Consider the following 22,365-nt stretch of genomic DNA (forward strand, 5'->3'; position numbering starts at 1 on the left):
TGTTCATTTTACATTCTGGCTTTAAAGCTTATGTGTGAAAAATACTTTCATTAGTGAATAGCGCCTTAATTTGGATTATGGGTTATTCAGGGCTTGTATAACAATATCCTTTTATCAAGCCATAATAAAATATAATAATTAGTGGTGATGGAGGGTTCAGTTCGCTTTCTTCAGGTGCATTAATGAAACACATTGTTTTACTGGGTAAAAATAAAAAGGTGGCTTTATAATCGTGGAAGTTAATTTACGATGGAATTGTTTTCATTATAAGGACTCAACTATCGAAAAGGCAGGTAAGTTGTCGGGCAGCATACTTTTATGTGCCTTATTGAAACATGTTGATTTTAAATCTCATGGGCAGCGGGTGACTGATTGTTGTTGGAGAAGTAGAAATAAATTACATTGACGTTTTGCCCCAACAATAGATTGCGATACCCCTTGGTAAGCGCGACTGAGCGCTGCACAGGTGATTTCTGACCGTGTAGTTCCCACGAAACTTAAGAGTTGAGAATCTCTGTCCTTTATGTACCTTTTGAAAAATGTATTCCTGTCTGCGTCCAGCCTGTAACGAATCGAACGTTGGCTCCGTTAGGCCTTCTGCTGTAAGCGTGTCGTGTAGAAATTAAAGGTACTTAAGTTTTCCTGCCCACGGAGAGGTCTGTGGTGGCAATATGACGCGTTGTGAGGATGAATACGGGATGACAAAAATCTCCAAGAGAAGACGACAGAATGGAAGTTCTTTACACTGAGGGTGGTGCGACACTGGCCCAGGTTGCCCAGAGAGGTGGTGGAGGCCCCATCCCTGGAGACATTCAAGGCCAGGCTTGATGGGGCTCTGAGCAACCTGATCTAGTGGAAGATGTCCCTGCTCCCTGCAGGGGGGTTGGACTAGATGGCCTTTGGAGGTCCCTTCCCACCCAACACATTCTGTGATTCTATGAATGCCGAGATAGTGCTAAGCGTGAAACTAGAGCGAGAGGAAGATGAAAGATGCCACTCAGGAGTCTCGAGGGGAAACCAAAACTGCCTCGCCACGGCTGGAGCTCAGAGATTGCTTTGGTAAGGTTTCTGTTCCTGTGTGGAATTCAGATATGGAACAGACGGGGGGGGCGGGGGGGGAAATGGAGCTGTAACTTCGGCACAGCATTGGTGTACGTTTCTTATTTTTGTGAGCTAAATCACTCATTTGTGACACAACTGCAAATGAAACATCGTGTTCGTGTATGTTTGTATCAATAACAGAAAATGTTCAAAGGATTCAAAAGAAATTACACGACTAAACTGGAGAGACGGTGACAGCAATCCCCTGATATCTGTCTTTCCAGAGCAATGTACCAAGGTTACTAATTTGCTCAGAATCTGTTTAGTTTTCGAATCCATCCTTACCAGTAGGAAACTCTCAAATGCACTGAAGTTTCTCATGTAATCATTATATCTCATAAACAGAATAATTAATGGATAGTTTTATTTTCTTCTTCGCCTAGATACAAATGCAGATCTTTCTGTGCCTCCCCTTAGAGTTCCTATGCTCGTTTATTTAACAAACTCTGAATTGCTCAATATTGACGTAATCCTTTAATTGTTACTGTACCTGTAGCGCGAAGAGGGCTAAGCGAGGCGTTTGCAGGCGGAGCGCAGGAAAACTTAACAGTCCAATAATTATCTCCTCCGAAGCTTGAGTAGACAACATCAGATCAAAGTTAGTTGCATCACGTGGCAGCAAGGTGCTTTTGATCTTTTAAATAATGAGGCTGTTTGCAAGAAGCAGAGAGGATTTCACGACGGAGTTCCTCTTGGCTCTTTTAAAAGAGCTAAAAATACCCCCTTCTGCGTTGGACGTAGGCCTAAAATGGCAAGAGGTGAATGAATTTGCCAGAAGAGAGAATATATTTTGCTACGTTTTAATTTTGTATTGTGGCCTTTGTGGCGGTATTTTAGCCACGTATCCCTGTGTAATGAAAATGAAAAGGTCTGGTGCAGGTTACCTGGTTACTATATAAATCGGTGCAGATAATCTGGTCACTACATAAATTATCTGCGCGCTTGGTAGCGTTAGAGAGCTTAGTGTTTAAAGAAATGTTTGAAGATGATTAAATGTGTCAACTACAATTATTTTCTAAATATTTTCTGGGGCTTTTTCCCTTTTGGCTTCTGAGGTTTGTTTTTTTTTTATAGCTTTTTTTGTTTCATGTTTCTTTAAGCGAGACTCAAAGTCTGCTTAGCTTTTTTGGCAAAGAAACCCCCCTAACCCCAACTCCCTAAATGTTTGAATTTATGTCCCTAAATGTGACACAAATCCAGAAAAAAGGTTTCTGTGCCCTTATACCTACTTGCGGGATCTCGCTCTGATTGCAGCCTGGTTTGGCGGTGGGATAAACGCCTGGAATTTCAGAGATCTAGGAGAAATCGAGTTCTATAAAGCCAATTTTCTGTAGGTGGCCATAACTGAATCGATAGATTTGCTGATACACCATCATATATAATTTCTTCTTCTTCCTGCTTAGTCTCATTGGATTCTCCCGTAATTATATCAAAGAGCAAACTATAACTGTAGGGGGGGAGTGTCACGTCTTCAGAAAGTTGAGCGTTTTGTCAACTGTTCTTTGCATAATAACTCTATGATTCTATAATAATAATTCTGTGATTCTATAATAATAATTCTATGATTAGAATTATTAGAATTCTATGACTAATTCTATGATTCTATAATAATGCATATATTCAGAATTAGACTATCGATGCCTTTGAATCAAGCAGCTATTCTTAAATGGATCGAGATCGAGGTAATATATTTTTTTTTTTAATGTTCTTTTCCTAAACCATCCCTTAAAGAGGAACAGAAAGGGGAGGAGTTTTCCCGGAGCGTTGGGTCAGCAGTTGCTGGTTTGAGATACTTTTAGGTCACTGCCTAAAAAGTAAGAGAAAGTAGCAAAAAGGAAAAAAAAAAAAATTGGATCTGAGAGAAAATGTTTGCAGAAAACGGCTATTGCTAACTTTTATGGAGCATCCATATGTATAAGCTCTGTTGTTGTTGCCAATGCCTTGCATTGCAAATGCCTTTTCCGGGGGAGTTTTCAATATGAAGTGGGTTTTCGGACCAGTTTTGTTTGCCGCTGCGGAAGAAAAGCTCCATCAAAGGTGAGACAAGCGGCATATAAAATCACCTCGGTCTTTTTGCCAAGAACGAAGGATTTGTAAGCGCCGCGCATCTTGGTCAAATCAGTTTTACCTCTGACTCTGCCGCACAAATTCCTGTAGCAAAATGGTTATTCCGAGATCAAGGTCGCGGAAAGCACTGAATAAAGCAGGCGTGGATCCCGTCGGGGTGTGTGAATCACTTCGGGAGAGAGCAGTATGAAGAAGGAAGCCTGCCTCACCGTAACGCCATTTGACGCGGCAATGAAAGCATGAAAAATGAGCGGCTTTCTCAGGTTTCCTTTGTGAGCTCATCTCGCGCAAACGCCCCGGTCCTGAAATATTTACAAAACCAGTTACAATCTGTTGCTAATGTTAAAAGTCAAACCCAGTGATGTACCTGATTGGTAGATACTCATTGAAAAACAATTTCCACAATGCAGCAGGTTCTCCGCTGTTATAAACCGGTAGAGAAGCAGGCAGGTCTTGGGTGGATGGACGGACGTCGCAGCGGCTCTGCAGAAGCTGGTGGACCCAAGAAAATTTGAGTAATTATTTCTCTGCGATTTGACTAACTATTTCTCTGCGATCCCACACCGTGGGGTACATCAGACTTGCTCAGGCCTCGCTATCTCGTTGAAGAACGCAAATACAGAACAGGCTATTTAATTATCGTCTGCTCCGAGTTTATCGTTCTGTGCGGAACAGGGCATGTGGATGTGGGAGCCGGCAGACAGAGCTGCACTTTAATCTAGGATAAATCTCGTGATGCTTTACTCCAGGCAAAGAAGAGACAAATGTACGTAAATCCCAATCCCTCCCCAAAGCAAAGACTGCTCCTCTCCCGTTCCTTTTCCTGATAAGTTTCAACGCTGACAAATTCCGCGTAAAGGGAAGCGTTGATACCGGTCATAGAATCATAGAATTGTTGAGGTTGGAAGGGACCTTTAAGATCATCGAGTCCAACCTTTAGCCTACCCTGACAAGAGCCACTTCTAAACCATGTCCCTAAGTGCCTCATCTACCCTTTTTACGGTCGTTACATTTCTCGCAGGTGTAACTGTTGAGTCTGTGCTGTGTAGGTTTTCCATCCCTGCAGCTCCTCTCTCACGTCCAAGTGTCCAACGTGTTGGTCTTACGCCCTTGCCCAGAAGGTTGATGGAGCGGAGATACCTTGTTCTCACTGAGATGAGAGAAAACTAATGCTACCTGAAAATATTTGACTTCCATATTTAAATTAAGCGTTTTGAAGAGGCTCCTTTTTCAGGGTATTGATGTGGGACCAGCAGCCCAAACTCTGTTGGAAATACAGGGTTTACCCGCTGAAACGTAACTGGGCTTTCAGAGATGAAGGTGCTGGGCTAGATGGATCAATAACTCTTTCTGCGTTCACTCCCCTTTATTTAGAGAATTTTAAAAATGTATTACCTGATCGATAGCGTTCAATGGCTTCGCAGAAGCCAGTTAGAGTTTCCAGCCAGGAAAAATAGATTTGGAGAGTGGTTAAAATGAATTTTATGCAACTGAAGCTGAAACATTTCCCTTTGAAGTCAGTCACCTACCGGTGCGTTGCTAATGGGGGGAGCATGGTGTGGTCGCGCGGTGCTAAATACAAGCAGGGACCAGAAAAATAATGTTATGGGGATACCCTGTGCCTGATCCCAAAACGTTAGCTACTCCCTCCAAGGATTTTTGTTTATACTTAAGAAATTAAAAATGATAGTACCAGCGGAGAAAAAACGTAACTAATGGGAAAAACATAAGGGTGGAAGGAGTTTCAAAGGATGGGGGGGGGGAAGGGGCTGTCCTTGATGGGTGAGGAGCATTTTATTAATTAGGAGACTTAAAAATTGGGTACAAGATAGCACCTGCATAGCTAAAGACCCGGCACTCGTGCAGTCTTGCTGAGTCCACACAAATACAGGAATCAGCAGAGTTTTGCAGAAATTTTTGCCGTTTTCCTTTTATGTGTGAACGCGCTCGACATTCTGATGCCTTTTTTTTTTTTTTTTTTTTTTTTTAAATATATCTTAAACTCCAAAAAGCAGTTCAGCCAAGCGGAATGACTGGCTTATCCAGCACCTCAATGAGTCAAGAACCTCATGTCGTGGCGGAATGCCCTGGAGACAGACAAAATATTTGAGTAGGTGCGAGTGCGGAGATCTCTGCTGCAAATTTTAAGCTGATTAAATTGTTATTTTGCCTTTTTAAACAGGGTTATGTTAATCTGCGGAGCTCCCTATCCGAGTATAGCTTTGGTGACCAAGAGATTTGTAGACTGAGGCAAGATTTGGCATTGTTTTAATGGATACGAGCACACTGACCACCACAGAAAACAGGATTTCAGCAGTCTCTGTTCAATGTGTGTGTTTTTTATATATAGACAGAAGATTATATATAGGTGTGTATATATATTTTTATATGTGTGTGTGAACTTCAGGGTTAACTATATGTGTGTGTGTGAACTTCAGGGTTAATCCTTTGGGGGAAGAAGCATGCACTTCCAAATAATAATTATATATATATTTTATATACATATTATATATAGTTGTATATAATTATTATTAAATAACATAATATAAGCATGTGTTCCTTTATAGCTATTTAGCACAAAGTTTCTCCCAGTGTACCCTGCTGCTGTTGGTACTGGCTGGTACTGGCAGCGCGCCTGGACTGGAAGGAACCAGCAGTCTTTGAGAATTTCCGTATAGGGTTTTTTTCCAGCCCCGTTTGATATCTTATTTTGCGCTTAGAGCACTTTGAAGAATTTCTTCTGAGTGATTTTTTCCATTACCGGAGCGCGTGAATGATGAGGTGAATGCCTACTTGCAGGTAAAGGGAAGCTCATCCCGGTAATGGCATGCGATTGAAGGACAGTCGGCTAATTTTTATTGCCGCGGATGGAATGGGAGTTGAGTGCCTAATTCAGACCATTCTGGAAATGTAATTCTTGCCAATGCATCACGAGTATCAACTACTTATTCAGCACCTGACACTTGTAAAAAGCACTTGAGTGAAACTCCAGTGTTGCTGTTTTCTGATAATGGTGTTTAAATTCAATCCTATTAAAAATAAATATACCTAACAAGCTCTGTGATACCGGTGCTCACTTGGCTGATCCAGAGGAAAATTGCTGTCTCTGGGTATGATCTACTGGTTTATGTTTAAGGGGAAGAAAAAATTCATACAACCCCCCTTTTGAATCCCCAGGAGAATGAACGTTGGAAAGCTACCCGTACCGCATCTATGCACAGTTGGCTTTTTGAACTTTTAATTTTATATTCTGCCAAACAGCTTGTTAAAGGAGCTATTTTCTCTCTGGCGAGGGAGCTTTGCTGGTGCCAGAAGCATCGTGCACGGTGGTGTGTTCATGTGCGGAGCCATCGCGGGGGCCGGGGGTTATTTCCTCCGAGGGAGGGAGTTGTGCCGCGCACGGTCCTGCCAGCGTGACTCTTCAACATGGGACGGGACCAGTGGAGGTGTTCCCCGTCCCAGCAGGCGATGGCACGCGTTGCCACCCCGGATACCTTTAGCCATCTCTGACTGAAGTTTTCCAGTGGGGCTCTGGGCTCTGTAGGGCTTTGCATGTATTTAAGATGGATTTTTGCTTATGGGCATAGGTGCTAAATGAATCACAGAACACCAATTTGGAGGGGACCTCAAGGATCATCTGATCCAAACTTCCTTGGCAAAAGCATGGTCTAGAGAAGACGGCCTTGTCCAGCTGAATCTTAAAGGTGTCCGATGATGGGGAATCCACCGCTTCCTGGGGGAGATTATTCCAATGGCTGATTGTTCTCGCTGTGAAAAAGTGCTTCATTAACTTTGGGAACTAATTCTGAACTGGAGCAATACTGAGAAGCTACTTACCCTTTGGAGACTGAAATCTTTTTATTTTGCTGTTTGCTTGCTTCCTTCTCGGTTGGTTTGTTAAATGCGACCTTGAGTTGCGTAACGTGCAGAGGAGCCGTGAATCCTGGGTGGAAAAGTTACCGTTAACGGGGACTCAGCGCAAAGTCTTTGGGCTAAAAGTGTGGGTTCGCTGTTGTGGGTCAGCTTGACCTTCGGTGAGGTTTGGGAGCCGAATCGCTCGTTTGAGAATCTCCGCCGTAGGTCCAGTGGGTTTTTCAAAATTTTAGCGTCCAATATCTCCTTTGGAATTGTGTTATCCGGGTTTTTGAACAGCGTCGATGCGTGAAGCTCAACGTGGAGGATGTGGGGTTTTTGGATTAGAGGTAGTGGGAAAAGCTGCAGTGATAGGACGGAGCCGTGTATGATACCAGAAGCCTAGAGCTGCTGTTTCACCTACTCTTAATGTATATTGGTATTAAAAAAAACAAAAAACATATTTTCTTTATAAATTCCCCGGTTTTCAAAAGCACTAGCCTTATTCCTTTATAACTGTGTAACTGTTGCGTAGCACTAATTACTGCATTTTAGTATTTACACTTACGTATTAATTAAGTCTGTCTTCTGAGCATTAAACAGGATAAGACAAAACATCGTGAAACCCAAAGAAGTTTATTTTCTTTCGCTGTGCAGCTCCTCAGCAATGGCATCTGCTTGTAGCCTTCAGCTGCTTCCGTGAACATCTACTACTAATGCCAGCAATCCTTCATAGTCTGCTATGATAATTAATATATTAGCACAGTTTAGCAGCGTGCTGTCTCCAGTAAGGAGAGGATGTTACATAGTTCCCCAAAAAATTGAAAACGAGGAAAGACGACGCAAATGAAATGAGAGTTTCCCCGTATTGCTGGCTGGATTTGTGAAATAAAAACAACAGATGTCTACACACTTCGTAAACAGCTTGTTTTAAAAAAGAAACACAGCTTTTTTTTAAAAAAAAAAAAAAAAAAAAAAAGAAACCCTAAATGTTTTAAGCAGAAAGCGTCCCCGGCGAAGAGTGGTTCCCAATACTTAACCTGACCCTGGGATGCTCGGCTCTGACTTTGTAGTTTGTTTCTTTGTCTCAGTGGAGCAAAGAGCCTACAGCTGGGTTACTTCTGAGGACAATCTTCTCTCTCTTGTACTAGAAATTGGGAACTGCATGAATATATATTGGAACAAGAGAAGCGGTTTCTTTTGCCCTTGGAGTGGTCGCTCTCTGTCCCCGGGCTCTCCAGAGGACTTTCTGCAGCAAGGTGCTGGAGAATAAGTCACCCCGGTACTTGCATAAGACAGCCAAAAGACGTAGATCTCATCGCAAAGTACGCTCATGTCAATTAAAAAGAAATAAAGTGGGGGTTTTGGCCTGTGTATTACAACTGATTATGGTTTACAAACACATATGTGTAGTTTTCAAGATGCATGGATGAAAGCAGATGCTGCTGTGGGGTGGTCTGTGCTTTCCCAGGGTCCCTTCCAGCCTGATTTTTATTATCATTAGCAGAGTAATTTTTGTTGATGGAAGGCAAAATCTTTCCCCCCGCCACGAAATGCCACATCTTTAAAATCAGAGGTTCCCAGGTAAGAGGAAAGTTGGCATTGCTGCGCGTACACACCGTTGCGCTTCCCTGCGCTCCCTGTTTATAACAGGAGATGAATGGCAGCGTTCACTAAACCTTTTTTTTTTTTTTCCTGTGGTTCCCTTTGCCTTCTGGCTCTGGTTTGATTCAGAGTGACTGGCCATCGGTTTGATTAATGGTTGTAAAAGGTCCTCAATGAAATGAATGGTGAACTGCACTCAGTTATGGAGTAGTTCCCATTAAACTACATAGTTAACGCGAATTAATGCAGCTGCCAAAATTCAATTATTAAAAAAAAGAAGGCAGGAGAGTGTCCAAGACTGAAAAATGCTCGTTATTCATAACTAATGTATATAGCGCTATTGCCGTGACTTTTCCCAGCTTTTGCCATTCTTAAGATTCCTAAAAGTCTTTTATGTTGGCTTCAGTGGTACTTGCGGCTCGCTGCGGAAGCATTTACCGCTCGCAGTAGTGGCGATCTGTTAAAACCTCTCGGGACTTGGAGACTACTCAAATTCAGCATGAGACGCACGGATATTCCAGTTGCGAGGGAGAAGCTCTCCAAAGTCTTTTTGAGCAAATGATTCCCATTAGTTTAACTAGAAAATATTGAACAGAGCGTAGAACGGGCTTCCTAGGAGGTGGCTGGGTTAATATGTACATTTATCAGCTTAGATAAACAGTTCGCTGTGCCGGGGGGAAAGAGCCAACTCCATTTAGACACTGGCTGCATCATCGTTCATAGGAACCGCATAAACAAGCTGGCACGCAATTCCCTATGACTGCTAAATAATTGTGGCTTTTGAAATAACAGCATTTCTCCCCCCCCACCGCCGCTGCCCAAGGGGGATGTTCGACACAAGCACGAGCTCTTTTTCATAAGTATATTTAGATGTACGGTTACGCAGTGAACAGAAAGTCACTTTTGTTCTTCTTGTAATTCCGTATCTTATTGCAAAATCGGATTATGAACACGGTCCTGGACTCTAGAAAAGCTGCAGGGGAGGATGACTGCAGCGATTTCTGTGAAAGACCAACTTTGCCCAATATTAGCCCTGGCCGCAGAGCGATTGTTGACGATACCAACCACGTGGCCCCAGCAAAGCTTGCTTCGCTCTCGGCTGCGTGGCAGCTACAGGTATCTGAAACAACCGCCGCCCGTCGGGTGGGAAGGGTTAGAAATCATAAAAACGCTTTCAGTCAAAGCCAGATTTTAAAATACGCAGCGTTTCTAACATACTTTAAATAGCTTTGACTTTCATTAGTTTTGAAGGACTTGTGTGGCTGACATCTATTTTTTTCTTTTTTTTTTTTTTTTTTAAATTCCCTTTTAAAGCTTGGAGGTGTATTAGATATGCACAGCGTGGGGTTTGTGAGCAACGTTTTGTCACAACCTATCTAATTAAAGCAGAGCTGTAGGCCAATTAGACACAGCCACGAGTGGTTTTAACCACCTTTTTGTACACAAGAGAAGAAGTCGTAAACTCGAATTTGGTTTCACGGAGAACATAATATCCTCCAACTTAATGCCGAGGTTTGTAAAATGGAGTTGAAATGCTATTTGAAAATGCTGGAGCTCTTTATGATTTGGAAGTGGTGGAATTCAGTATCTCGTCGCAGGCGATACCCGCCGAGTTGAAGGTAAATTTGTGCAGGAGCTCTGCTTTTGGACAGTTTGAGCCCAAGGTCTGGAGCAGGATGAGCTTGGAGTCCAATTTTACTTCTAGTGTTTGCAAAACTGGACTGAGAGGCAAGCCTTGAAAAAATAACTGAGTAAACAAGCTTGCGTATTTTGGTTCTCCAAGAGTTTGGCAAAACTGTGAAGGAAATGGCGCAGACGGAGGTGCGTAGTGAATGCTGAGATTCACACGGGTTTCGGGTTTGGGATAAAAGGATTTGGACCTCGTTGCTGGTGGTGATAACGTCGCTATGTAACCTTTTTTCTAGGAGCTTTTGTAAATAACCAGAACAAGAGGAAAAAAAGAAAAAAAATAGAAGTATTTCATTCAAACCATTGTCCTTGTTTGCTTGCAGTATTGGGGAAGAAAGAAGAGAAAATAGAGATGGGGAGGAGCTCTCGTTGCAGTTTTTAGCAAGGGGAGGTTAAAATCACGTATTAGGAAAAAATTCTTCCCCAAAAAGGCTGTCAAGCATTGGAAGAGGCTGCCTGGGGCAGTGGTGGAGTCGCCATCCCTGGAGGGATTTAGAAGCTGGGCAGACGCGGTGCTGAGGGACGTGGGTTAGTGGTGGCTTTGGCAGCGTTGGGTTGATGGTTGGACTCGATGATCTGAAAGGTCCCTTCCAACCCAGGCAATTCTAGGATTCTATCACATTTTCCATCAAATTTGCATTAGCAAATTGTTATGTCTGCCGTCCTGTTTACCAGAACGCGGTTAGCGCAGTCTTACAGCGCTGTGAGCTGGGCTCTTTTTTCTTAGGTTAATTTTCATTTCTTTCTGTTTAACTTTTGACCCTGCCTTTTCTGAATTGCTTACTGTACAAAAAATGAGGTGGATTTCTGCTGCGTTGAGCTGCTCGAAATGTAGGTCTCCACAAAACAGGATCTGTTTGAAGTCTGAAAATTAATCATTTATTAATAGGTGCAGAATAAAATTGTATTAATTTCAGCTAATATTTTTTTGCTCCAAACGGAGGAGTCTCAGAGCTGCAAGTTGATTAATTTGGCACAGGGTCTGTAGCAATTGTATTTATTTTTTCCCTCCGCTATCTTTAAATACTGGAAAAGTGTATTTATTCATGGTGCAGATGCTTTTGATACTTCAAGCAAGGCAAGTTTTAAAACTCAATTATATGAAGCTGTCAAATGCCGCTGTATCTTTTTTAAAATAGTGGTTTGAATATTTTTGGAATAGCTTTTTGCTCAGCTGGCTCACCCTAGTCGTCATCACTTTTCCCTTTCTTTTTCCTCTTTTTATTTTTACGTTCCTACCCATGTATCGTTTGCCTAAATTGTCAGCCTCTAATTCACACTAATTTGCAGCGGGGGAGATTTCTTTGGTCAGCTCCAGGTACCAGCTCACGGACATCTATCTAGTAAATACGCTTTTTAACGCAAAGTTATTTCTTCTGTGACCTCTTCGAAATCTTCAGTTATTTAACTTCCATTTTCCTGTTCTTCTTTGCACTGATTGGTATGGAGAAGAGTGGGCTGTTATGTGCAAAAAGTTTACTTTTTGAAGATAACAGAAAATGATTCCCTTGAAAGAAAAATGGAAGTTGTCTTTTTTTTTTTTCCTGTTCAATGAGGGTGTTAGGAAAAAGCAGGTCATCCTGTGGGGTGGGAGAGGGTACGGAGGTGACTGTCAGACCGAGCAGGCTCCTGCTGGACCCCTCATGTGTCTTCTCCTCTGCAAGGACTTTCTGAGCTCCGAGGATGGCAGGAAAGGCAAAGTCCTTCAGAAGAAAGCTTGGTATTTATGGCATGCAAAGCCAGCGGCTGTGTGTAGCCGGCTCTATCCAGCCCATTACGGTGCCTTGCAACCAGGGAAACTACAACTCAGAACATCTCTTTACAGAGCCAGGCTGGGCAGAGAATGGACGGAGAACAGCCCTGAGGAGAAGACTTGGAGGTGTTGGTGGATGAGAAGCTCAACACGAGCCGGCAACGTGCTCTCGCGGCCCAGAAACCCCCCGCAGCCTGGGCTGCATCCCCAGCAGCGTGGGCAGCAGGGCGAGGGGGGGATTCTGCCCCTCTGCTCCGCTCGGGGGAGACCCCCCTGCAGTGCTGCCTCCAGCGCTGGGGCACCAACAGCAGAAGGACACGGAGCTGTTGGAGCGGGGCCAGAGGAGGCCCCAGAGATGCTGGGAGGGCTGGAGCCCCTCTGCTGGGAGGACAGGCTGAGAGAGCTGGGGGGGTTCAGCCTGGAGAAGAGAAGGCTCCGGGGAGACCTTCCAGCCCCTTCCAGTCCCTCAAGGGGCTCCAGGAAAGCTGGGGAGGGACTCTGGATCTGGGAGGGGAGCCATGGGATGAGGGGGAATGGTTTTAAACTGGAAGAGGGGAGATTGAGATGAGATCTGAGGAAGAAATTGTTTGCTGTGAGGGTGGTGAGCCCCTGGCCCAGGTTGCCCAGAGCAGCTGTGGCTGCCCCATCCCTGGAGGGGTTCAAGGCCAGGTTGGCCGGGGCTTGGAGCAACCTGTTGTGGTGGGAGGTGTCCCTGCCCAGGGCAGGGGGTTGGGACTAGATGGCCTTTAAGGTCCCTTCCAACCCAAACCATTCTATGATTTTTTTGGTGCGCACCTACACGAATCGTTTCTTGAGAGACCTTGGACAAGCCACTGCTCCCTGCTGAGAAATGTAAGACGCTACTTATTTTGTGAGTATGGATGCTGGAATAACTATTCTTCAGTGATAAAATGATGAAAGAACTTGCTGGTTTTCTTTCGCAGCCAGGAGCTGTCTGAGGAGCACTAAGATGTGATCTTTGAGCCCCAGGCAGGAGCTGGAGGCTGCGGTGCTGTCCTGGTGTGAAACATTATGCAAATGCTGGTGGCCCGCTGTCGAGGCCAGCTCGTGTGTCGCAGGAAGATGAGGAGAAGTATCTGAAAGATGCAGTTAGGGAATGATTATAAAGATAGTGGGAACGGGGCGAGAGCAGAGTCATGGAAACCACCGAAAGATGAAATTTCAAGAGGAGGAGGAGCGTGGCCGACAGTGCTGGAAATCATTGAAGAGATCGGTGGGCTAGAAATAGCTTCCACATTCGCTTTTCAGTAAACACGAAAGATTTTAATGATTTCCCCACTATCTTTCCTCCTCTGCTGCACAAGTAGCTTGTTTATCACAACCCTTTTTTTTTTTTTTTTTTTTTCCCTTCTGATTTCCCTTTAATAGTGTCAGTAGAAAGGGAGTGAAAAGAAAAATGGCCCTGTTGGATAAAGGGTTAAAACGTAACTATTCCACGCCAAGTTTTGTCTTCTGGAGTAACCGTTGTTTCTGCAGATGCTGTGCCATGGCACCTGCGGTATGTTGCAGCATTGTTTTGGGCTTATTCTCTTAAAAAAACCCCAACACACTTAGATAATTCACAGCTTTAAGCAGTCCCTGACCTGGAGGCCGTCAGTTAATGCTTAATGGGGACAACTTGTCCTTGCTTATCACCTCTTCTAATATTTCTGCGGATAAACAGAAGCATTTTCTAATGTGAGCATGAATTGCCTGTTGAGTTCCGTTTGTTAAGCAAGCTGTGAACTTCCCTTTGGGAGTACAGGTGCCACTGGAAAAGAGAAGTATTTGCCTGTGAATATCTAGCAGGGATCTGTTGCGTAAAATCAGTGCCGACGGGAGATGTTGCAAGATGGTGGGTCCGTCTGTGCTGGGGGTGGAGGAGCTTCACATCATCCCGAGGAGAGCACAAGCCATGGTAAACGCATGGTCTTGTACAGGAGCCGTAATATTTGCAGGTAAATACCTCCGTTCCATTTAGGATTTGTAAAATCACGTAGAATGGCCACGACCTCGCAGTTAATGATACAATTTCGGTTGATGTTATAATCCATATTTGGAAATGAATCTGGCAGGTGGAGCTGGAAGAGAGACAGCCTTGCCTGCAGTATGTTTTAATGCAAAATTGTCACAGACAGCTGAGATGATTGCATCTATTCAATAATGGTGCTTTATAAAAAAAAAAAAAAACACAACAATTTGGCTTTTTTTTTCTCTGAAAAAAAAAAAGCAAAATGAAATGAAGTGGTTTGCTTAGAAATCCATATTTTAAAGCCGAGATTTTTGCAAATGAAATTAATATATCAAATTATTTAGGAAACTAAACGCGTTTCATATGATACTGTCCCTATGATATTTTGAACGCGTGAAATGCTTTCCTAGATGGATCAGTTGATTTGCCTGCACCTCGCCGTGGCGTTTCCAATGGAAGAGCACTTCTTATCGACTGACAAACCGGAAGAGATTTAGCGCTTTCCCAGTGGGGGTTTGGATTTTGGTTTATTTCTTAAACTTACAACTGAAACCATAAAAACCATCTTCGAAAGCGAAAAATCAATGGTTTTGACGTGGGTGACGTGGAGAAGGTATGGGAGTAAGATTAGAATTAGCCGTTCTCCTCATCCTTTGGCTTTGGCAATAAGGTGTAATAGGTCAGACTGGATGGATGGTAGTAGTGATGGGACATCGCTATGGTCTTGCATCCCAACACGGTGTGCTTTTTGTAGTGGGGAGGAATTACTCTGCCTCTGTGCCTTTACCTCACATGGGGCCAGCAGGTCCCCTGAAGGACTTGGGGCTTATCTTGCTGTCACTCGGCCTTGGGACACTGGTGGGAAGCTTGTGAAGCTGCCTTGCTGTCCATGAAAGGCTTATTTAACACCTTCCAGAAGTGCAAGTCATATCTGTAAAGTAAAATCATCCTGTGAGCATGTTTATGGGACTGGTATGGTAATATGATACTCCTGCTAAACGTAGGCAGGGATAAATCACTAATTTTTCCTCTTTTCTGGTGGTGGTTGTCTTTCGGGGAGTGGAACGGGGGGATGTTGTTTAGTGTTTCTTGTCCCAGGGACATTTCTTTAATGAGAAAGATTCTCTTTTACTGAGAAAACCAATTTTCTGTACTAGACTTAACTTTTAGCAGGGCCAGTTTAGATCTTTTTTGTCTCTACTGCTGCATTTTTTCTGAGTTCTCTATTTAAAAGTCTTCACGTCCTGATTAATTAGTCACTTTACAGGGTGTCACAGCTTTGCTGCTCCCCAGCTGTCCATTGGGAATTGCGAACTGTGTCCCAAAGCCTCCTGGGCTCAGGGCCACTGGAGCCATGGCCGGGTTAGCACAGGGCATGTCCAGGTTCCTCTGGCTCCCAGTGAGCTTCTGGCCGTTCCCAGTGGGGTGGGAATGGTTCGGCTGACTCCTGAAAACGCAAAATATTCCAAGGAAGTCCTACGAGAGAGATGACACCACATCCCTATGGTTTTACACAGCCAAAATATCCACTGAGATCAGCGGGAGCCTTGTTTGTATTAGACCTGCAAGGTTTGAATCTTTATCTTCAAAAGGGAGGGATAAAAACTCTGAGCAGCTTATATATGTGTGCGATAAGAGCATCTTCGTGAGGGGCTCTGGGATAAAAGCTCTTTTTCAGAGGAAACCACAATCTAGTGTAGTCTCTCTTCCCTTTTTTTCCTGCTTTTCTGTTTTCCCATCCCCTTTCACACAGCATCTTCTTTGCATTTGCCTTTGGCCCTGGTAAGTTCTTCTTAAAAGCAGAAATGATATTTATTCAGCGTTTGTAGTTAAGTCAGCTTTTGTGTCTTTGTTGTGCCACATTATCTTCAAATGCATCATTGAATCCAATGTTGAATGTCTCGTTGGCTGTATATCTTTTTTTTTTTTTTTTTTTTTTTTTTTTATGTGGGGCAGCAGACTGTTAACTTTGCCTCGTCTGCATTCAAAACCAAAATGAAACTGTGGAGGAAGGAGGGAACAGCTCAGCCGAGGGGAGAAGGATTTGTAAGCAGGGCAGTGCGAAACGCTGAGGCTCATCCCTCCACATCAGTCCTGCAACTCTAATAATATTTCACAAGATGTCTTCAGTCCATGGTGGCCATTGATGAGCGAATCGGAGCGAGCGGGACCTAAAGGTTCTGGTTTGAGGGAGAAGAGACATCCTCACCTTGTTCCCCCAGGGTTTAAGGACGAGGAAGTGTCTCCTCGTCTTCAGAGTGCTGATGGGGAAAGGGAGGATTGCTGGGAGGATGGGATTGAGGAAGTGGATCAGGTCTGGAGAAGCAAGAATACAAACTGGCTAGGTGAATGGACATTTTGAACTTCAGATTTAGATTTAATATCCTTAACATACTGGATATAGAAAACGGGAGGAGCACTACGGAGTCGCCCTGATAGAACAGCATTTTATCTTTGTGCTTTTGCCCAGAGAAGCTGTGGCTGCCCCATCCCTGGAGGGGTTCAAGGCCAGGTTGGATGGGGCTTGGAGCAACCTGGGCTGGTGGGAGGTGTCCCTGCCCAGGGCAGGGGGTGCCACTGGGTGGGCTTTAAGGTCCCTCCCAACCCAAACCATTCTGTGACTCTATGATCTTAATACAAGTGATTGCAATGACATCTGGGCACGTAAATACAAAACTTCGTAGTATCTGGATGTCAAAAACAATGCTTGAAAAGTTCACAAAGAAACCCTTTATTTTTTTGTAACACTTCATCTTTGGTTCGAGAACCTCAGCCTTTCATAACAAAATTAAACCTAATTAGCAAGTCCTTAACCTTTACAAGAAAAGATAATTACTTTTTTTCTGAAATCATAATTCTAAGGTCATATTAATTATTTGTGGGTTTATTAGATCTGAAAAAATACTTCTGCAATAACAAAGACACGGGAAAAATATTTTTTGAGAGAGTTTTCTCACTTTTTCTTTTTAAAGTTGAGCCTAGCGGAGCTGAATGCTTTGCAGATCTTTTTCTCCAGTGCGTTTCACACCTTGAAAAGGGCCCTATTTTTAGGTTTTGTGACAGAAAGTTTGTCACTGCTTTATCAGTAGAGATGCACGCATGTGTAACCGCGTGCTTCTTGACACACCAGTGTGTCCGTCCTGCTTTTGTTAGTTCTGTGCTATGGTTACTGTTGCAGTGATGTGTTTCGTATTGGTGGCTGTTGTTGCGTATAATAAAACACAGAGAAAAATGCCTTTTAGCCCTTGAGTTCCTAGAGAGAGAAAAAATCAGGAAGCTTTCTGAAGTCTTCAAATTTTTTTCAACAAGGTGCTGCTGAAAATATAATTTCAATTAGCAAGCTGACCAAAAGAAATCTTAATAGGTACCGTGTTCATCTTCCGATATTTTGCAATAGTTTTCTTTATAAGTTGTAAGTAACAGGTTGACCTTTTTGAATAGCGTGCCGCAACACTCCGCGGCATGTAGTGCTATTGAAAGTAATGCATGGAAACATCAGTCCTTCCGTTTTAGTAACACAAATGATATTAACAGAAGTTGGACTCGAATGGGAAGGGCTGCTAACGGGTTTGTGCAGTGGCCCCTTGTGCTGCATTGCAGTAAGGGCAAGCGGAGATTTCCCTTTACAAACCTGCCTGCCAGCTCTTGTTTCTCCAAGGTCCTGTGCGATATTTGCCCACATCTCACTTTTGGATGTTACAGATGAAGCCTGTGTTTGCACAGGGGGTTGCCGCCCTTCTTCATCAGCAGAATTTTCCCCAAAGTGATGCTTGTTGCATTGCCTCTGATGCATTTGGACACAAACGTGTGCCCTACCTCTGTGGGTCAACCCCCCCGCCCAGGGCTGCAGTTTGAATACTACACTTCGACCTGGACCATTGCAAATTAAAGATAATTTGAGGGGAAAAGCAGACGTATAGTCCCAGATTTACCTGCTCAGCTGTTCTCCCTTGATTTGGAAATAGCAGCGAGAAAGAGGTAGCCGGGCACTGCGCTACGGCTGGGGTACGGGCACTGGTATCGCAGGCGTTGAGCTCTGTGAGAAGAGATATATATTTTTAGATGTATTTCTATCTAGCACATCCTGTCCCATCCAGAAGGACAGCGTTAATTTTTACAAATATCCTCACTCCATCTAAAGGAGTGTCTAATATAAACAGCTTGAACAAAGCTCGTGTTCAACTATGCTTATTAGCTAATGCATATGGTTTATATTCATCTAAATGAAGCTGGGCCGCGCTGTTACGCCTCCGTACAAGCCACGTATCCGGGCCAAACAGAAGTGGATAATAGCCGAAAAAAAATCTTTCTGCTGGAAGTTGACAATCCAGGTCGATGGCAACTTAAAATATGGAATAAATCTAGGGTTAATATATCTAAGCTTCGAAGTAGCTCTCTGTCTGGCTCACTCTTTATAGAGAGAAGAGGTCTAAATATTGCAGCGGTTTTCTTTGAGCGGGTACCAAAAACGCCCCAAGGCAGGAGGATGCTCGGGGGTGGCACCGGCCTTAGGGGTGTCCTGCGGGACATGGGGGTGTCACATGAATCTGAGAGAAGGGGGTTCACCCTTCTGCACCCACAAAAAAGCTATTAAAATCTCCTTGGAGAGGATTTTTTATATTTACCTCAGTGGAACAGGGGTTTCCAATTCTCTGTGGGTTGGCTGAACTAGTGATGGGGAATTAAAATAAATTCCTGGAATCTGGGTGTCTTTAAGATGGTAGTTTTTAGGTTGTCTTTCAAATACTTGAATCGGGGTCACACAAAAAAGACCAAAGTTCAATCCCGTAAAGGCAAATAGGGGCTGTGGTTGATTTTTTTTTTTTGTTTTATTTTTCCCACTCCTCTTGACCTGTCTAGAGTTTTGAATTTTTAATTCGTGTTACGTCCCATAAAGTGCAAAGCGTTTCTAAGGATGGCGAGTGCGGTAGCTCACTGCATGTGGAAGTGTTCAGGGTAACGGGGAGTTGCGCTTTGCCTTTGTTTGCATCCAATTTAGGTACAGAATTATGGTTTCAAGTATTTAATGTGTTATAGGTGGCCAGTTTCATGGAAAACCTGAAATATCAGCAAAACGCACGCAGATGTGCACATCAGCGGACTAACCCGCAGCAGCGCGCATGCTTTTTAGATATTATGTAGTAACATTTCTATTCCTTTGAGTTAACTCTGTTTTACGCGGGCCAAATTTGTTTGAATGTAACGCTGTCTAAAGCCTTACTGAATCATAGGTTTAAAGTCAATGAAAAAGTGACAAATCAGTCGTCCTTTGTAACAGAAATGTCAGTCCATGACCTGAGGACAAAAGAAAGTTTAGAAGAAATGCAGTAATAGGCAGCTTGTTAATATGAACGTTTCAGTCCACTTCTGAACCAAATACCTTGGCTTTTCCAGCACTTGGGTTCATCTTGACTGTCAAGGTTTTATGCTAATGAAGAAACAAATATCAAGATGATGTGAATTCTCGCTCGCCAGGTTCCCATTTGAGCCTGAGACTAGTCAAGCAGAGATTTCAGGCTCTTGAGTGCCGCTTCATTGAATCTTTTTCTCCTCTTAATTTTTAAATCTCAAAAAAAATCTTATCACTTTGTCATTCTCTTGACTAAAAAAACCAAATAAGCACAGCTTCTGGATTTGAAACTAAAAATACTTTGCAGGCTGGGTGAGGAGAGATGCCAGAAGAGCGCCGGGTACCTTGCAGGGCAGGGAAAGGTCGATTACGAGCCCTCTTTTCCCTGGTTTTTCGTTTCCGAGCATCCCTGCTGGAAATGGAGTTTCCAGGTTGGCAGCTCTCATTACCTGCTGGCACCGTTGGTTCTTTGGGGTTTGGTTTTGGGCTTTTTACCCGTTTTGATACTTGCCAGGGGAAAATCTGGTGAAAAATGAACCAGCATCCAAAGGTGTAGAGGTTGCAATGACGTTCAGAATGAGACCTGTAAGTACTAATCTAGATATCAGGCAAGTGCTAGACACCAGGATCTGAACCGCGTCTCATTCTCTGCGCAAATCTCCGTTAGAGTTTTAGCATGAAACACTTGTTTTCCAGATATTCAGGAAGTGATAATTTCTACAGGCTCTTCTGTGCTTTAAAGTGTGATGCCGTCAGTGTGTGTAACACGTTGTTATATGCCGTAGGTCTCCGTGATGGTTAAATTTAGTGTTTTGGTGCTTCCTTTGTAGGATTTTGCCTGGGACAATTGTCATAGATACCAGTTGGGTGCCTTGACTTTTATTTCTCAGCTTGGCACTAAATCCTCTAGTTTTTTTGGCGTATGGGACTTTTGCAACTGCTCTGTTTCTTCAAGACCACTTCTATAAACGGGTCAATCACCTCTTGCGTCAGGGAGTGAGGTGGGCAGGGTTTGTCGGTGTAAGGGTTTTCCCCTGGTGTACGGTGGGTGGGAGGTTATTTAGTGTTGTGGTTGGCGCGTTTGTTAGAGGTAGGTCGGTCATTAAGACTGCGCTGTCAGAAATAAGCCCTTCAAGAGCGCTTCACATATCATTATTATAAATCTGAGTGTGACTCTTGCCTTTGAAGCACACTGACTCAGCAGGACACATCTGAACATTACAGAATTTACGGAAGAGGGAAAAAGAAAATTGGGGAATGCCCAGCACAGCCCAACTTCTTGTCCATACAGGTTTGTGGGATCTTAGCTGAAAACTTACTTTGCCAAGGATTAGTTGTAAATCTCAGCTGGTGGAAAGGCTTTGAGAACTTCTGAGGTGCCAAGCTCGAGCACACAAACCAAAGGGTATTGTATTGCATCTTCTGAAAGGAAAGGAAAGAGCAGTTAATATAAATAATTGTTGGGGTGGGAGGCGCGTGTTCGGCCATGGGGGAATGTGTGCGTATGTCTGCATGGAGTCAGCTAGGATTCTTTCTGTTATTTATTGGGTCATTTATTGGATCTTTGCAGATCCTGCTTTAATGGGAAAGTTCACAGCAACGACATAACTCTGTAATGCACAGAATACTATTAAAAATATAGATTTCAAATGTTCTGAAAGGAATCTTATTGCAGCATCTGTAGTTGGTTTTATTAAAAGCAGTTTAAATTCCCCTGCCTGGAGCAGTTTGGAATTAGAGAGATGGGCTGCAGAAATTTACATTTTAATTGAGGCAGAAGACAAAATAGGGCACGACACAGCGTTCACACATTACGAGAAAGAATAAATAAGATGTGTATCAGCTGGGAGAAAAGAAATGACTGGTCGTTTTTCACTGCCTCCTGTGCTGTATTTTCTACCAGGGCAACGAGCAACACTGGGCTTGTTTGTTTGCTTCATATCGAATTGCAGCAACTGAAGCTACCCCTGTTGAGCAAGTTGTTTATTTAAAACACATTGCAAGACTGTAAGTATTCTTTCAAAAAAACACCTCTAAAGACCCAGCAGAAGGTAAAGGCACGTGTATGCGATCCGTGCACCAATTCGTTTGAAGGCAGGAGGCTAAAAGTGGGTTTGTGTATGGTTTGTGCAGTCTGGACAGCTGACTGTCATCTTTGAAATCTGGTTTCTAAAATGTTTATTCTCCAAAAAGCTGTTCTCATGCTAATGGGAGCTTGTGCCTGGATAAATATGGAAGGATTTGTGTTGGGCTTGTTTTGAATCCTGAGGATTTTTTTCATAGTAGCCGGAGAGGAAACCATACTGTTTCCACTGATGACTTCTTTTTAAAACTCTGCTGAATCATAGAATTGTTCCGGTTGGAAAAGACGTTTTAGATCATCAAGTCCTACCGTTACCCTGGCACTGCCAAGTTAGCGCTAAACCATGCCCTTCACATCTTTTAAATTTATGTTTAATGTTACTGCTGGCGTGATACAGGGCCCAAAAAGAGTACCTGAGACTAAGGGCTTCTTATACTCCCTATGATATAGATGTGAAAAATAACCAGATGCAATCTAAATGGTTTGTTATTCAGACTGAGCAGGTAAAAGCTAGGGAAGAAACCCACGGACTTTGGGTAGTGGTGCCAGAACTCCCCCCTCTCCCAACCCCATGCCAGCGGCTTTTCTTCAAGCAGGAAAGTTTTTCCTTGACTCACACTATCGTTTTGAATCAATTGACAAAGCATTATTGCTCGGACTTTCTTTTTAAAAATATCTTAAGGCGGTCTTTTTATTGGTTTCAGCTGTCCAGATAGTAAGTCACATCAGATGCTTGGATTTTAACATTAAAGCATGAACTTAGTGGAGCTACTGGGTTTTTGTCCAATCCGTACAAAGTGTCCCCAGTTCGGTGGAACCCTTAGGGCGCTCGTCATAATAGTAACCTCTGCAGAGAAGCAGATAACATACCAATCTAACAGGCAATGCCCAGG

General features: G+C 43.4%; 1 protein-coding gene across 1 annotated transcript in view; it reads left to right on the forward strand.

The window, feature by feature from the left end:
* Positions 1–22,365, forward strand: part of DCC (DCC netrin 1 receptor) — a 587,525-nt gene that overhangs the window by 299,142 nt on the left and 266,018 nt on the right. The window lies entirely within an intron of this gene.

This window comes from Chroicocephalus ridibundus, chromosome Z, assembly GCF_963924245.1.
Source record: "Chroicocephalus ridibundus chromosome Z, bChrRid1.1, whole genome shotgun sequence".
Taxonomy (NCBI): Eukaryota; Metazoa; Chordata; class Aves; order Charadriiformes; family Laridae; genus Chroicocephalus; species Chroicocephalus ridibundus.